General features: G+C 49.8%; 1 protein-coding gene across 1 annotated transcript in view; it reads left to right on the top strand.

Annotated features, from left to right (window-relative positions):
• SLC25A36 (solute carrier family 25 member 36) overlaps positions 1-16555 on the top strand; it is an 866993-nt gene that overhangs the window by 395408 nt on the left and 455030 nt on the right. The window lies entirely within an intron of this gene.

The raw sequence follows: 16555 nt of genomic DNA, 5'->3' as shown, positions 1-16555 counted from the left end.
TCTGGAGGATGCGTACTTCCATATCCCGATTCACCCAGCGCACAGAAGGTTCCTACGCTTCACAGTAGCCAAGAGCCATTTTCAGTTCAGAGTCTTGCCGTTCGGCCTTCGCTCTGCTCCAAGGATTTTTACGAAGGTGCTGGCACCTGTAGCAGCATTTCTGCGCAAACACCACTTCCAGGTCTTCCCTTACCTGGACGATTGGTTACTAAAGGCTCCGACCAGAGCATTAGCGCAGGACGCGGTGCAGGCTTGCACCACTCTGTTCCAAAATCTGGGTCTCACCTTGAACATGGAGAAATCCACGCTGCTGCCGTCACGGACAGCGCGGTTCTTGGGAGCGCTGTTGGATTCGCGGCTCTCAAAGGCATTTCCGACTCGAGAGAGGGTACAGAAACTGCAAAGATTAGCAGGAAGCCTTCAAAGAAAAAAGTGTCTTTCTGTACGCAGCTACAAGTCGCTGTTGGGGGTGATGTCATCTTGTATACCCCTGATCCCGCACTGCAGGCTACGGATGCGCCCCCTGCAGAAGCAACTGGACCTCCAGTGGCAGCAAGTGCAGGGATCGTTCGACGACAAAGTAATGGTCACTCCAGAGATGAAGGAGGCAGTGCTTTGGTGGTCGAATCCACAGAACTTATGCCAAGGTCTATCCTTCGCAAGCGTTCCATCACCTCACATACTGACGACGGATGCGTCATTGGAGGGATGGGGAGCAGTGATGCAGGACCTGCAGGTCAGCGGCCATTGGTCTCCAAGCGACCAAAAGCTACACATCAACCTGTTGGAGCTGAGAGCGATCAGGTTAGCCCTTCAAGCCTTTCTTCCGCGTCTCCAGGGTTCACAGGTGCTAGTCAGGACGGACAACACCACGGCTATGCATTATGTGAACAAGGAAGGAGGGACGAGGTCACTCCCCTTGTCGCGAGAGGCTCAACAGATTCTGGAATGGACTATTCTTCACGGAATTTCTCTAAAGGCGGAGCACTTACCAGGAGTGCTCAACAAGGGCGCAGACAGGCTGAGCAGGCTCGCCTCAGTCAGTCACGAGTGGGAGCTGAAACAACAAGTGATAGACCTACTCTTTTAAAAATGGGGCACACCAGAGGTGGACCTTTTTGCCACGCCGGCCAACAAAAAGTGCCTAGCCTACGCCAGCAGGTTCCATCACCAAGGCTCGTTGGGCAATGCCCTGTCGATAGCCTGGACGGGGAGGTTTCTCTATGCATTTCCACCGATTCCCCTGCTTCCTCGTCTCCTCAGGAAGATGAGGACGGAACCATGCAAGCTCATCCTTATAGCCCCGGCATGGCCAAGACAATTCTGGTACACCGAGCTCCATCTGCTATCGCTAGTACCTCCGATAAAGCTGCAGGACGTTCCGGATCTCCTCGCAATGTCCGAAGGACAAGTTTGGCATCCAGACCCGAGATCGTTGCACCTGACTGCATGGCTCCTGACCAGCGAGAATACATGAATGTTCCTCTTTCCAATGAGGTCAAAGACATCCTCTCTCAGGCAAGGGCTCCGTCCACAAACAAAACATACAGACTGAAGTGGAAAAGGTTCTGTATCTGGTGCAAGAAAGGAAAGATTAATCCTTTCAGGTCAAAACCTCATCAGTTCCTACCTTACCTACTCGCGCTAGCTAAGTCTAATCTGTCCCATTCTACTATCAAGGTTCATTTAGCAGCGATTTCGAGATTCAGAAGATCTGATTCTGGTCCTTCGTTGTGGTCTGCAAGAATTGTCAAACAATTCCTCAAAGGCCTGTTCAGGGTCTATCCGCCAGTGCGATCTCCTCCTCCAGCATGGCATCTGAACTTAGTCCTGGCTCAACTAATGAAGGGACCTTTTGAGCCGATTCACCGCTCAGACCTAAAATTCTTATCATGGAAGTTAGCTTTACTCTTGGCCCTCACATCAGCGAGGCGAGTGGGGGAGATGCAAGCCTTAACTATCCAAGAACCGTTTTTGCAGTTCAAAAAGAACACTACCATCTTAAGGACGAACCCAAGGTTCATTCCCAAGGTCCCCACTGACTTTCACCTAAATGAGCCGGTCATTCTAAAGACATTTTTTCCGAACCCAGTCACTCCAGCAGAAAAGACATTACACACTCTGGATTTGCAACGCTGTCTGAAGTTCTACATGGACCGCACCAAAGACTTTAGAAAATCTTCACAATTGTTCATTGCTTTCGGCGGTCCAAGCAAAGGTCTCCCTCTGTCTAAACAGGGGATCTCGAGATGGATTTCAAGTGCCATTCTGCATTGCCACAAGTTGGCAGGAAAACCTCTAGTGGGCAAGATCCGCGCTCACTCGACGAGATCAGTGGCTTCTTCTACGGCCCTCTTTGCGGGGGTACATATCAAGGACATCTGCAGAGCTGCTACCTGGAGCAGCGTGCACACGTTCACTAAGCATTATTGCTTAGAGTCATTGCAGCAGGATGATGCGGCTGTGGGCCAGGCTGTCCTGAGAAACCTCTTCAAGTGATGGGTGAGCTTTCCTTTCTATCCCACCTTCCATGGGTGACACATTTTGTAATTTTCTGGCTAATGTTATGATATACTGCTTTACAAAATGTGTTTATGATGTTTACTGCTTGCTATTCTGATACAAAGCATGGGAATCTATGAAAGTTCCAATACTGGGGCAAGAAAACAAGTTACTTACCTGTAACTTTGGTTCCCCAGTATTGGTAACTTTCATAGATTCCCATGCGCCCACCCACCTCCCCGGGGAAAGCTCAGCCTTCAGCAACTATGGTGTCTAGCACACTAGGGCTACGAAAATCTGAGGCTCTGAGGTTCCTTCAGGAAGGTTCTAAGGGTGAGGCTCTTCTGATTGGCTGACGCCTAGAGTTTGGTCTCTTTTACAAAAAGAGGCTGATATGTTACAAAAGGGAATGAGGCCTAGGCCTTTTCTTTCTCTTTTGTACCTACTACTATGATATTTTTTATTACCGAGACTCCCAGTCCGACGACGGGGAATGATACAAAGCATGGGAATCTATGAAAGTTACCAATACTGGGGAACCAAAGTTACAGGTAAGTAACTTGTTTTCTTCTCTAGCATCTTCCTGCATATCCCCTCACAAGTAACCCGCAATAGCGGGTTCCCTGAAAGGGACACCTTATTAGAGTACAACATGGGTATCTCCAATTTGCGAGCTATGCGGTTCCATGCCAGTATTGTACAATCCACGGTGGACGGGTCGCTCTCATGCTTCTTCGCTGCAGTAAAGAGATAGCATGTCGTGGGCGTCGGGGTCATATATCCATCCTCCACCGCTAAGTCGGGCATGAAGGGCGGAGGGTGAAACCAATACGAAGCAAAATGGGCTTGTGCACAGTAGTAATACAACTTAAAGTTTGGGACATCATATCCTCCCTTCTGGTATGGCAGCAGCAAAGTGGTCAGGTTTAGTCGCGCCTGCTTCCCACCCCATATGAGCCTCGTTAGTTGAGAGTTGAGCGTCTTAAAGAAAAAATTCCCGGGGTGATAAGGTATGTTAATGAAGAGGTATAATAGTTTGGGCAGCAAGACCATCTTGATCAAAGAGATTCATCCCACCGTGGAAAGTGGGAGGCGTATCCACTTAGTGATGGTGTCTGATTTTGTCCACAGTTGTGCCATAATTCAGCCGCATGAGTGCAGCCCTGTCCACAGTGATGTGCATACCTAGGTATTTTATCTCATCCGCCTCCCAGACCAGGGATAGTCCAATTGGTGCGATGGAGTGTTGTCTGTAAGGGGAAATACCGCAGATTATTATTTTTTTTTTTTAAACATAAAGCGTGATATCATCCGCGTATAGGGAGATGAGTAGTTGCCTGGTCGGGTAAATTAGTGCTCTATTGTTATGATGTTGCTGAAGTTTGGCAGCTAAAGGCTCGATGGCCATGGCGAATAGGATGGGGGACAGTGGACAACCCTGCCTCGTGCCTCTGGATACAGTGAAAGGGGAGGACTTGGTCCCATTCAGGAGCACTGAGGCCACCTAGAGCCTTCAAGCGTCCCCAGTAGCTAATCCCACTCCAGGGAGTCAAACGCTTTGGTATCGTCAAGGAATACAGCCACCCGAGCAGTTAGGATCAATATCCTGTAATACCATGGCCAGGGTTCGGAGATTATGTGCAGTAGCACGACTCTGGATGAAGCCAGCATGGTCAGGCAGCTCCAGGCGTTGCATCAATAAGTTGAGCGGTGTCGCAATGACCTTAGCTAATATCTTAGTATCGCAGTTTAAAAGAGAAAGGGGCCGGTATGAGTCACAGTGATGTGAGGGCTTCCCTGGTTTCATTAAGGAGGTAATGAGTGCCTCCCGCGTCGTCATAGGCAGACTACCTTCCTCGAGCGCCGCATAGTACACTTCCTTCAGGATTGGGGCCAGAATTGAGACGTAGGTTTTATAAAACTCTATTGGCAGCATGTGGGACCCAAGGGCCCGGCCAGACTTCATCTGCATGACAGCTTCTGTATTTCATCTAAGTCTAGTTAAGAAATCTCCTTTGCGTGTCCCCTAACTAGGCAAGGGCAGTGTCTTCAAAGTAGCCAGGCAGGTCGAGGGGGTACCTCTTTGGGAGGCGTATAAGTTACTTTAATAGTTTCGAAGCGTGCGCAATTGATCAGGGAGGTTCCTATGCGTATTGCCTTGTGCATCCTGCAGTTCTGTCACATAATGGGAAAATCTAGGCGGCCTAATCGCAGCTGCCAGAGCTTTCCCTGGACGATCTCCTTTGCCATAGACCCGCCCTATATGATGTTTCCCTCTAAACTTGCACCCCCTATCAGTGAGATCTTCATATTCTGTAAGTTTGCAGCGTATGGCGGCTCTGATGTCCCTCCCAACGGGACCGTAGTCCAACCCACCTTCCAATTATTGAGTTCTGTTTCCAGTGTAACAAGCTATGGCGCAGTGATTTAAGTATGCTCCCACCCTTAGATATTGTAAAAAGTAATGAGTGCCTGGGGTCGAATTTGGAACATGGACTGTTTATTATTTCATAGCAGCCATTAAGTTTTGTTTCTTCAATTCACAAAACACATGTATTAATTCATACAATTCCTTATACTTTGTTTGCATTCATGAATCAATTGTGCGTCACAGGTTTCAACACACCTCTGTTAAGAAGACAACTGTCTCAACAAACATTGCGTCAATTTTAACGACAAATCAGAAAAACAAATTAATACGAAACAAATAAATAAAAAACACATTGTTTAAAAACCAATTTGAGAGATGGTACACCAGAATGTGATATCTATGTGGTCCTGGTTGTTAGTTTGTCACAATGGGCTCGTTTTGTTTGTCTCAATTTAAAGTCCTGACTTGTAACTGGTTGCTTAAAGGTTAAAGTCAGACTTGACAGGCCCTAGTGTGTGTGGTATAATTCATTTCCAAAGCCAGCCAAGGTATGTTTTCCTTGGATCAGCCGACGCGTTTCTGAACCCTTGACTGTGTTGTCCGGGTTCGTCTTCAGGGCTGGACTGGGTACCTGAGAGATGAAATTGGGAATATTTTAGGCTCTGCTCCTTTTGTCTTTAATAAAACCTTGGATGGTTCGAACTTAGGTGGTATGGCAAGAGGGGTTACCTTGATCTGTAGGCTTGACACCCTCTTAAGACTTTTCTTGCGCGTTGTGTCTTTGTCTTTCTTTCATTGGGAATGCCTGAATGAAATGTTAGAGAGGACAGCTATTCTTATTGTTTTTGTCATATTGACTGCGGTCTACTTAAGGGAATCATTAGTCTATTGCATACACTTACGTGTAATTTTTCTGTTGCTCCTTATCTGGATTCTGTGGCGCGCTTTATTCTTGATTAGGGAATGTCTGTTAATTTAAGAGGAAACGTGTCATTCTTTTAATCTGCGCGATAATCGTTACCTCATTCCTTTATCCCGGGGCATGCTTACTTGTAGTCTCGGCGGAGAGGTCTCACACGGTGTGAGTGCGTCTTTTATTTACTTCATGGCGGGACGCTGGTGCCTGTTAGGTTAAACAGAGTGGCATAAGGATTTTGGTCCTAGTATTGGACATGGGTGAAATGAGGGGCGGGGGGAAGGCTTGGGGGATAGTTCCTCACCTTCTTTTATTTGTAAATACTCTGTCGGTATCTCCCTCGCTGAGCCGGACTGGCGGCTTCCTAATGCTCGCGGTTTCTCTGTCGGGTCCCGCCGCGACCCGGAAGTGAGCTCTTGTTGGCCCGGGGTGAGGAGGGCTGATGGGATTTGTAGTGTGACTGGGTATGGGAGCTGATTTTACCCGTTTACATATATATCGTGAATCGATATGAAAGCTATATTTATGGGATCAGGCTTTGGAATAATATTTTATAAGACATTTGAATATGTTAAGTGGGCGCTCTTGATTGTTATGTTTTGTGGCGGTGCACACAGGGGACTCAACGACTTGCTCTCTGGAATTCTGATATTTCGTTTAACCCGTCTGTCACACAGTTGAACTTGAGAATTAAATACGCCTCTTTTTTTAACAGCATGGCATCAGTGTTTCCTCCACGGGGAGGGGGTATGACAACGGACAAAACTGTCCATTTGAAGTCTTTTTCCAGTGTATTTGTATTCTACAAAGTGCTGTACCATTGGAGCGGTAAGCACTTTGTGTCTTATCCGAGAGCGGTGTTGCGCTATCCTTTGGTTGATTTTTTGAGTGGTCTTCCCAATATACAGCTTGGGGCATGGGCATGTTACGGCATACACTACATTGCCAGTTTTGCAGTTGGTATGTTCTTTATGGGACCATTTCAGATTGTTAAATTCAAAGGTATCCCCTTCTATCGTACTATCGCAAGATACACAGGAGCCACATTTGTGGTGGCCTTCGATGGGTTTCAATTTCCACAGCGTGCGGAGGTCTGATCTGGCTTTGCTGATTCCCATGTCCGCACGGATTATGTGCTGGCCTATACTTTTGTTCTTTTTGAGTGCGAACAGAGGTTTAGGCATTGGCACTTCAAGTTTTGAAATCAAATGCCAATTTTTCAAAATGATACTTTTGAATTTGTTTGTGTATGGTCCAAATGTTGTGACACATATCCCACCCTTAGATATGCACTAGCCTCGGACCGTGACCTTGAATGCCTCCCAAACAGTCGTGATGCTGGGAACAGAGTCTAAGTTACGATCAAAAAAGTCCTGTATATCTTGCTCCATCTCTGTTTTGAATGCCGTGTCCTGGAGGTGCAATGGGTTAAGGTGCCAACTATTGTATGGAGAGTGCTTATGGGGTGCATGTAATTCAGCAACGACCGGGGAGTGATCAGAGTGAGTGCGAGCCACTTGGGTCACCCGCCCCAGCCAATGTGCCATACCCGTGGATATGAATAAGTAGTTTATTCTGGCCCAAGATGAGTGGAATGCCGAAAAGTGTGTACCTTCCCACTGCATGGGGTGCATGTGTCTACAGGCATCAAGCAAATAGTTGTCATCAATAATATCCCGAAGCACTTTCTGAGTGGCTGTATAATGCGTTGGGGAACCTCGGGATCTATCCATGTGGGGGTGCATCACTGTATTAAAATCTCCGCCCCAAATGATATAGGTGGTGCCTATCTCCTGAATTCTACTCCATAAGCGAAGGAGGGCCTGCGAGTCGTCTGTGTTAGGGCATAATAATTAGCAAAGGTCACATCATAAGAGTGAAATCTACCCCAAAGCAAGCAGTACCTGCCTTCCGCATCAGCTTCCGACCCACCGGGTACGAATATCACCCCCCTCTTGACTAATATAGCCAATCCCCGGGAATATGTGGAATATGATGCGAAACTGTGATGCAAGGCCCATCTTGAGGCGTATTGGGGAGTGGTGCTGGGGCTTAAGTGGGTCTCCTGTAACATAGCTACTGTGATGTGATGCCTATCAAGGTAACCCACAATCTCTTTTTTTCCTAGGGTTGTTGATACCACGTATTTTCCACGACGCCCCGTGTAATACTATTCATGTCTCATGTGTCTTTAGTCATCGTACCAGCGTAAAATTCAGTATATACCCATGTAATAATGCTGTCATTGGGCTGGACAAGCTGTAAGTCAGTCATTGACAAAAAACCATCCTCCACCCACACCGGCTCCCTCAACTTGCCGGGTACAAAACCCCCCACCTGAAAAAACAACATGATGTAACTTTGTGTACCTCTCATCTATGTAGCTGCTGGGTGTTCACCCTCACGGGAACACGCTAGGGGCACACAACCCGCCCTCTTCCCTCAATACTCTCACACCCCCACTGCACCACCAGTAGGTGGGCAGCTGCAGTGGGACGGAGGTAAGTAGCCAAGCCAGACTGTATATTAAACAGGAAATGTACTCCTACATCACCAGCGTGGTTCAGTTTGTCACAAACATAGCGTCAAATAAAGTTCCAGTGGATAGCAATGTCAGTAGTTCAGCTGGGGCCCGACCTGGGCAACGGGGACCTGGAGCAATCCCGAACTTCTGATTCTGCGGTAGCCGAGCGGCAGTGGCGTCAAAGGTAGTACTCAGCCTGCTGTGGATTTGAAAAGAAGTGCTGCGATCCATGATGGGTTATCTTTAGTTTCGCCGGGTACACCATGGCATAGGGTATTTGCTGCGCCTGCAATTTTTTCTTGACAGTGGCAAATTTCCGCCTGGCTTCCTGCACTAATTGCGTGAAGTCTGAGAAGAATGCTAAGGTAGTATTCTCATAATGCACCTGTTTCTTTTCTCGGGCAAGACGCAGCACTGTGTCCCTGTCTCGGTAGTTTAAGAAGCGAGCTATCACAGGCCGCGGCGGTGACCCCCGGGGCGGACGGGCCACCAGGGACCAATGCGCCCCACTGTGAGGTACACTGAAAAAGATTCTCTGCCAAATAAATCCACTCACAGTTTCTCCATTAAGTCCTCCATGCGTCCGGTGTTCATGGATTCCGCCAGGCCAAGGATTCTAACATTATTTCTACGAGAGCAGGCCTCCAAGTCTCATTTTTATCAGCAATTACTTTTAGTAATTTGTCCATTTGTGACATGTGGTTCTTGCCTGTTGTAGTTCCATCCTCAAGGTCAGATACTCTAGTCTCAACTTCTTTGAGGCGTTGCTCGTGTTAGTCCAGTTTGGTAACTACGGAGTCCATCCGGATGTTCATGGTATCTATTTTAGCATTTATGGATGTTAGACTCTGTTTCATGCCGAGCAGAATCGTCTTCCAATCCTCTTCAGGCACATCCATTGCATCTGAATCTTCTTGCTCCTCAGAGCGCGATTTGGGAGTTTTACGTGCCTTGAAGGGAAGTTTGGCCTGCTTGGCATCGGTGCGTCCCATGGTGCAAACTGGCTAGTAGATCAAGGGACCACAGAGCAATGTCCAGCAACTCCTATCATGCGCAAGCTTACTGTAGAGGAACAATACCCCTGATCTCCGGGGGTGGGGTAAAGCAAGTTCTGCCTGTGCTATATCTAGAGCGTCCGGCAATTGTAACACCATGCGTTGTGGCAGCAGTAATACGTCAGCTCCCAAACAGGTCTTGTCGCTGCACAATCTGAGACCACCAAAGGTGTACACACAGGAGGCGACCAAAAGCCAAATTGTTGTCACAGCAGTTATAATTGTATGCACCAAGGGCACACATATGGCTGGGGAGGGCACTAATCACATCACACAAGTTTAATAGCTCAGGCGTGTCGACACTCATGCATTCCCTTCCACAGTATCGAGCACCACTGCCTCGTACAGTTACGGAGCCTCGTTCATCACCCCCTTCGCCAGCGTCCATGAAATCTTGGATATGCCTTGGGCAGAGATTGAGTGAAAAAAAGTCTCTCCCGGTCAGTGTTATGGGGGCGCGTGGTATTGTGCCGTCGGTCCTCAGAGGCAGAGTGCGGAATATCCTGTGGCGCTGTACCTCGTACGGCAGTCTCGAGACCCAGAAAAATAGCGGTTACCTTGCGACAATGCTGTGCAGACGATATTCTCCGTCTCAGGCCACGGTGTGCACATCCAAGGGGGGGAGGGCAAGTCAGGCAGTGCTCTGGAGTAGAAGTGTGGATCGGTAATGCTGCGCGGCCCCCAAGTGCCTCACGAAGCCGGGTGGCTGCACCAAATGCTTCTGATGGGTCGCAACCTTCTCCCTTGCCTCCGCTATCTCCCGCTTCGCGGGTTAATGGGGCCCAGCGTAGAGTGTCACAGCGGCAGAAACTTACAGCAAGGGGCGGCGGCAGTCGCCTCCCGCCGTCTATGCACTGGGTAGGCAGTGTCCTTCTGCTATCAGCTCTCCACGCCTCCGGCTCTGAGGCCTCAAAGCCTCGGTGTTTCTTAGGCAGGCAGTCCCCAGCGCAGCACCACGAGCAGCTCAGCGCCCGCCGTTCTCGGCTTTAGTAGATTTTTTTGTCCGCCACCTTTCAGGCGTGCCCTGCAAGTGGTATCGCCAGAAACAGCAGGAGAACAGGCTTCACATGTCGTGACTTACTACTTATAAAGTCAATTCAGGATGGGCATTATGAATGTTTTCCGGCTCGGCTGGGCAGGAGCCTCACAGGCTTGTGGCCATCTGGTCGTGCGCCACCTAGTCATCAAAAGAGCTTCTTACGTGCAATAAAAATCATTATGAGCTACTAATATTATTAGAGGTGTTTTTTTGACTACATCAGACAAGATTATATTAGTGGCCACCAAATGCAAGATTACTAGCAGTAATCACCTCAGTGCATCAGGCACGGTTGTCAATAGTAGAGTAAAAGTGCTTCGTCAATGTGAAATACCTCTTCCCGAGTAATACATAATAGCCACAACTGAAATGCCCCTTTTATCAAGTTAATATTTTTTGCAAACAGTCTCCCCAACACCACGATTTATCACTCCAATATTAGCCTTTAATATATTTGGGAAATTCAGCCATTTTTCTCCAAACATCAGCTTACGAGTTCGGAAAATGCACACGTTTTCGTCTCAAATTCACACTTTTCAATTTAGTTGTATGCATTCTTTTTTTTTTAAATCTGTTTATTAGCAAAGTACATAGAGCATTAACATGCATACATGTCCACATATACAAGCTTGTTATCAATCCAGAAGATACATGCATGCGTTAGCTCAGATCATATAAAGAAACATAGCGAAATCGATTTTTAATTTTTGACCGAACCAACAAACCCAGTGCACACCCGGTCCCACCCTCCACCCTCAGGAATCCCACCCGACACTCTCTCAGTTAGCACATAAATGAAATATCGAAAAGATGGGTCGATCCCAGTATAGTAATACACAGTGTAATTTGAACGCACAGGTATGGTAGAGTAACATGAGTGATGGGCCGGGGTCCCCTGTACCCCATCGCAGAGTACCATAGATTGTGTCCGTGCATGGGAACGTGTAGCAGGGCCCAGCGATACCAGATGTGGCTATTCACTTGCTTCACCCTCATCCTCATCATTTCCAGCCTCAAATGCCCCCAGCATGGCAAACCAATCCATTGATATTGGAGTTTTCCGGAGACCCCTCCGTTCCTCCCTCTGTAGTGCTTCACCCTCCGCCTTGCCCCAGCGCACTACTTCCGCCCGCCACAGGTCAGGGTTAGGTGGTTTGGACGACTTCCATCTGATCGTGATAGCGCGCTTTGCCAGCAACAAGGCCAGATCTGAGAAGCGCGCTGCCACGGTCCTGGCGCGTGTTGATGGCCCCAGCCCAAGCAGTGTACGTTCCAGTGTAGGGGGTCCGTGCACAATACCAGCTTGTTCTAGGGAGTCATGGACAGCGGCCCAGAAATGCCCTAGTTTAGGGCACTGCCACAGCATATGTACCAGCGATGCATCGTCTGCATCACATCGGGGGCAGTCACTTTTGGCAGTAGGGAACATCACATGTAAGCGGTGTGGTGTCAGGTAGGCTCTATGTAGTAACATCAGTTGGATGAATTTGTATTTGGGGTTCCTAGCTACCTTTTTGGGGAACTGAAGTATGCGCTTCCACTCTGTGTCCCTCAGTGGCCTCCCTACGTAAGTCTCCCATGTCGCCCGGAGTGGTGACAGCGTAAGTGCCCTCCCAGTTCTTATGCCAGCCGTGAGCCATCTGGTCAGATGACCACCCGTTCCCATGAGATAAAGCATGGCGACGAGAGGGTTCGTGACCGGCTCCCGCCCTTCAGGCGACCATATGCGTGCAATATAATGGCGGAGACCGGCGTGCAGAAGAAAGGAGCCGTTGGGGACGCCCTGCTTGGTCCTGAAGTCCTCGAAGGATAACAAGTGCCCCTCTGCAAACAGGTCACCCACTTGTGTGACACCTGCGTCACACCAGGGCTCCAGTAAGGCCGCCGTGAGTGTGCCCGAGCCCAGAGGTATGCCCATCAGTGGGACTGTGGGGGCATAAGGTGTCCCGGGGGACGTGTACTTCAATGCCTTCCGCCAGTATGTTATCGCCAGTTTGAGAAGCGGTGGAGCGTTTCTAGGTAGGTCCAAGCCAGGCAGGAGCAAGATGTGTACTCTCCCCTTAGCATGGTCGTCCTTCGAAGCATTAATCTCATGAAGATTACGGCCCGCCACCCAGTAAGCTAGCCATTGCAACTGACACGCATAATTATACGCTCTGAAGTCCGGCAAGCCCATGCCTCCGGAGTCGGAGGGGAGCTGCAACTTGGCCAGGCCTATGCGTCTGCGGCCAGGACCCCAAACAAGTTCGGTAAGGAGGGAGTCGAGGGTCCTAAATGTCACCGCCGGGATCTGGAATGGCAAATTGGTGAAGTAGTAGATGAGACGGGGGAGCATCACCATCTTGGATATAGCCACCCTGCCAGGTATTGAGAGCGGTAATGTCAGCCAGAACTGAATTTGTGATTTCAGCGTTCTGATGGCCTTCCCCAGGTTGCCGTCCACCATCATGCCCGCTTCTCTGTACATCTGTATCCCAAGGTATCGGAAGGTGGTTTCCGCCATCTGGAATGTATGAGGGGCAAAAAACAGGGGGGTCGACCCATCCGTTGCTGCAAAGGTGAACCCATAGGACTTAGATTCACTGATAGTGAGGCCAGAGATCTCTCTGAAATCCTCAAAGATCCTGGAAACTGGACTCAAGTCGCCTCTTAAGTCGCGAAAAAATAATATAATATCATCCGCATACGCAGATACAATGTGTTTCGTACCGTGCCGTCGTATGCCATAGTGGGGGGCCATCAACCTAAGTCTACAGAGCAATGGTTCCAGGGCAAGGACGAAGAGGAGAGGGGAGAGCGGGCAGCCCTGCCTGGTGCCTCTTGCTATGGCTATGGGGCCTGAAATTTGATGGGAGGTGCGCACTCTGGCCGTGGGGAAGGTATATAGCAATCTGACCCAAGCGATAAATTCGGATGGTATCCCAAAGTTTGATAGGGTGGTGAACATATAGTCCCATCGTAGTGAATCGAATGCTTGTTTTAGGTCCAGCGATATACAACCTTCGGAGGCCATGTCTACATTATCTCCGAGCATGAGCTGGGTTAAGCGCCTGAGGTTCATGGCCGTATTACGGCCCGTCACAAAACCACATTGATTGGGGTGGACCAGCTGTGGCACATATTGAACAAGCCTCGACGCCAGCACCTTGCTCAATATTTTTGAATCAGTATTGAGAAGGGACAGCGGTCTGTAATCGGCCATCTGCAGACCATCTTTGGCCGGTTTCAGGAGGGACGTGATCAACGCCTGCATGGATGATCGCGGTAGAGAGGATGTACGTAGGGCCTCTAAATAGATAGTGTGTAACCGTGGTGCCAGGACGTCTATATATGTCGCATAGAATTCGGCTGGTAGGCCATCCGTGCCGGGGGTCTTTCCCTTCGGAAGGGCACGTATCGCCTGTCTAATTTCCGCTACTGAAATAGTACGCTTCAAGTCCTTGCTCTGGCTGGCAGTAAGTTGCGGGAGGTCCAGACCCCCCATGAAGGCCGTAAGTGCTGGTACCGATAAGGGCTGCGGGGGACCGTACAGCGAGGAGTAATAATCCTTGAATGCCGTATTAATCCCTATTTGGGTGATAACCGGGCAACCAGATTGGTCCAGGACCCTCAGAATGGGATGGCTTATCGGAGAGTCCCGTAGGAGGCGGGCTAGTAGCGTACCGGCTCGGTCTGCCTGTGTATGCTGCCTATTCGTGTATTCCCTATAGTCTATAAGCCGCAGATCTTCCAGGAGCTCCGCGTGTCTAATATGTGCCTCTTGCAGTGGTGTAAAGTGAGCATTGGTGCCTGCTGCCTCAGTCTCTAGGGGCGCCAGCGTGCCCTCCACCTCTGTCAGTTGACTGATCACCTCCCGTCTCCTCCCCACCCTATTGGTCATAGCAACCCCCCTAATACAGACTTTGAAAGTGTCCCACTCTATCTGCCTGGAGCTGGCCGTGTTCTCATTCGTGGTGAAGTAGGTGTCAATAGTGTCGGACAGGGAGGAGCGGAAGACCGAATCCTCGAGGAGATCAGGAGACAGTCTCCAGGTCGGGATGGGAGCCAGCCTCCTACCCCATTGCCATGTAATTTCCACAGGGTTGTGGTCCGACAGAGTTTTCCCCATGTGCTGCGTCTGGACAATCAGTGCCATAAGAGAACGGGAGCAGAAAACATGGTCAATTCTGGTATGTAGCAAATGGGGGGGGGAGAAAAAGGTGTATTCCCTTTCCAGAGGGTGTAAGCTACGCCACACGTCCGCCAACTCCCAGCCTTCAGCGCAGCTCGCAAGCGCATCTGCCTGTTTCCTGCTCTCAGTAGCCTGTAAGGGGGGATGTGATCTATCCATCCTAACATCAAGTACAGCATTGAAATCGCCCCCAATGATCCAGCGAAGATCAGCCCAACCCGCCAGTACCTCGTTGATAGTTAACAAAAATTCCGATTGGTTCACATTAGGTGAGTACACACATCCAATGACAACCGCCTCCCCATCCAACAGTCCCTGTACAAACACATAGCGACCCTCCTTATCAATCCGTTGTTCCAGCATGTGAAAGGGAAGAGAGCCACGGAGCCAAATCGCAGCCCCCCTTGAGAATGCAGAATAAGAGGTAGAAAAAAGCTGCCCTCTCCATTTCTTGCGCAGTTTCACCGCTTCAGCAGCGTTCAAATGTGTCTCTTGTAAGCAAGCAATGTGTGTTCCCCTGCGGTTGAGGTGCGCAAGGATTTGGTGTCGCTTGTGCACCGATCCCATGCCACGCACGTTCCAGGTACACAACTGGTAATTGTTAAGATGTCCCATTACCATCTGTGCGGAGCGGCAGAGTGAAACTACTGGGTGACCCCACCTGACTCGTCGTGCTAGTAAATGAGTGTCTCGCAAACATGTAACCCCAGAACAAACGGGTCCCTGAGCCAACATACCCAGGAGCCAAACCATGGTGCCCAACGTGGGCACAAGTCAGTCAAGTTCGTGTGCATTCCGGGGGTGGTAAGCCTCCGTCGGACGTCACTGAACGGACTGCGTGGGTTTGGTAGCCCACAATACAATGGGCCCCTGCACATACAACCCACCATATGTGAATGAGGGGATTAGTCATACGTTACCACCCGTAGAGGATCAACCGTGTCGTGGCTCAAAATTCCGCAGCCATCTGGGCCGTGATCTTCGGGAAGAGCTGCAAGCTGTCGACTGAGCCAGAAACCTCAGTGCGGGTGTCGGTGGTGTCGGTGAGTCTGTCTCCGGGTGCTCCTGCGTCGTGGGCGGCCAGCGCCTCCTCAGTCAGGCGCTGTTGCGGGGTTGCTGACGAGTGGTCCACTGCTTGGTGGCCAAGGGGATGCGCTGCAGACGATGTCCCGTGGGAGGAATGGTGTCCGGGGCTGCGAGCATCGTCTCGTCGGCCTGGTGAGCTCCTGCGGGTGTCACTGCGGTGGTCTGCGAGAGGGTCCTGTGATGCTGGCGGGGCCAGAGCGACCTCCATCCACTCCGCTGCCTCCTCAGGCGAGTCGAAAAAGTGGGACCTGTTGTTATGTAGTATTTTGAGCCGAGCAGGGAACAAAAGTGCATATTTCATGTTCCTGTCTCGCAAATTGCGCTTCACCCCCAGAAAGGTGGACCTGGCCCGCTGCACAGTGGGAGTGAAGTCAGGGTATACCGATATGGTCTTATCCTCGAAGCGTATTGGTGTTTCTTCCCTGGCCGCTCGTAGGACCGTGTCTCGGTCTCGGAAGTGGAGGAGACGAGCGATCAGGGGGCGAGGGGGTGCTCATGGTTGCGGGGGTTTCGCTGGCACCCTGTGGGCCCGTTCCACACTGTAGAGGGCGGTGAGTTCCCTCTGGCCCACCAGCTTTCGCAGCCAATCCTCCACGAACCGCGTGGGGTCTAGTTGTATGCATTCAACCAAGGAAATACTTTTAGTTCTGTAGGCTGTGATGTACTTGGGAGAGACACTTACATGTAGGTGGAGAGCTACCAGTAGTAGCTCACATGGTACTCTTTAGAGAGGCCTGGTATGTAGATTCTACCTAAGTTCTTCTAAGTTAGGCATAATTCATTTAATACATTGGGTATTAGTTGCAAAGATGCTTTCTTGTATGCCCTACTTGTGAATTATCCATTAGTGTGCGGCGCCTTGAAAAGGTTTCTAAGAATGACAGCGAGTAT

This window comes from Lissotriton helveticus, chromosome 11 (assembly GCF_964261635.1).
Source record: "Lissotriton helveticus chromosome 11, aLisHel1.1, whole genome shotgun sequence".
Lineage (NCBI taxonomy): Eukaryota > Metazoa > Chordata > Amphibia > Caudata > Salamandridae > Lissotriton > Lissotriton helveticus.
This window is presented reverse-complemented; position numbering and strand designations above follow the sequence as displayed.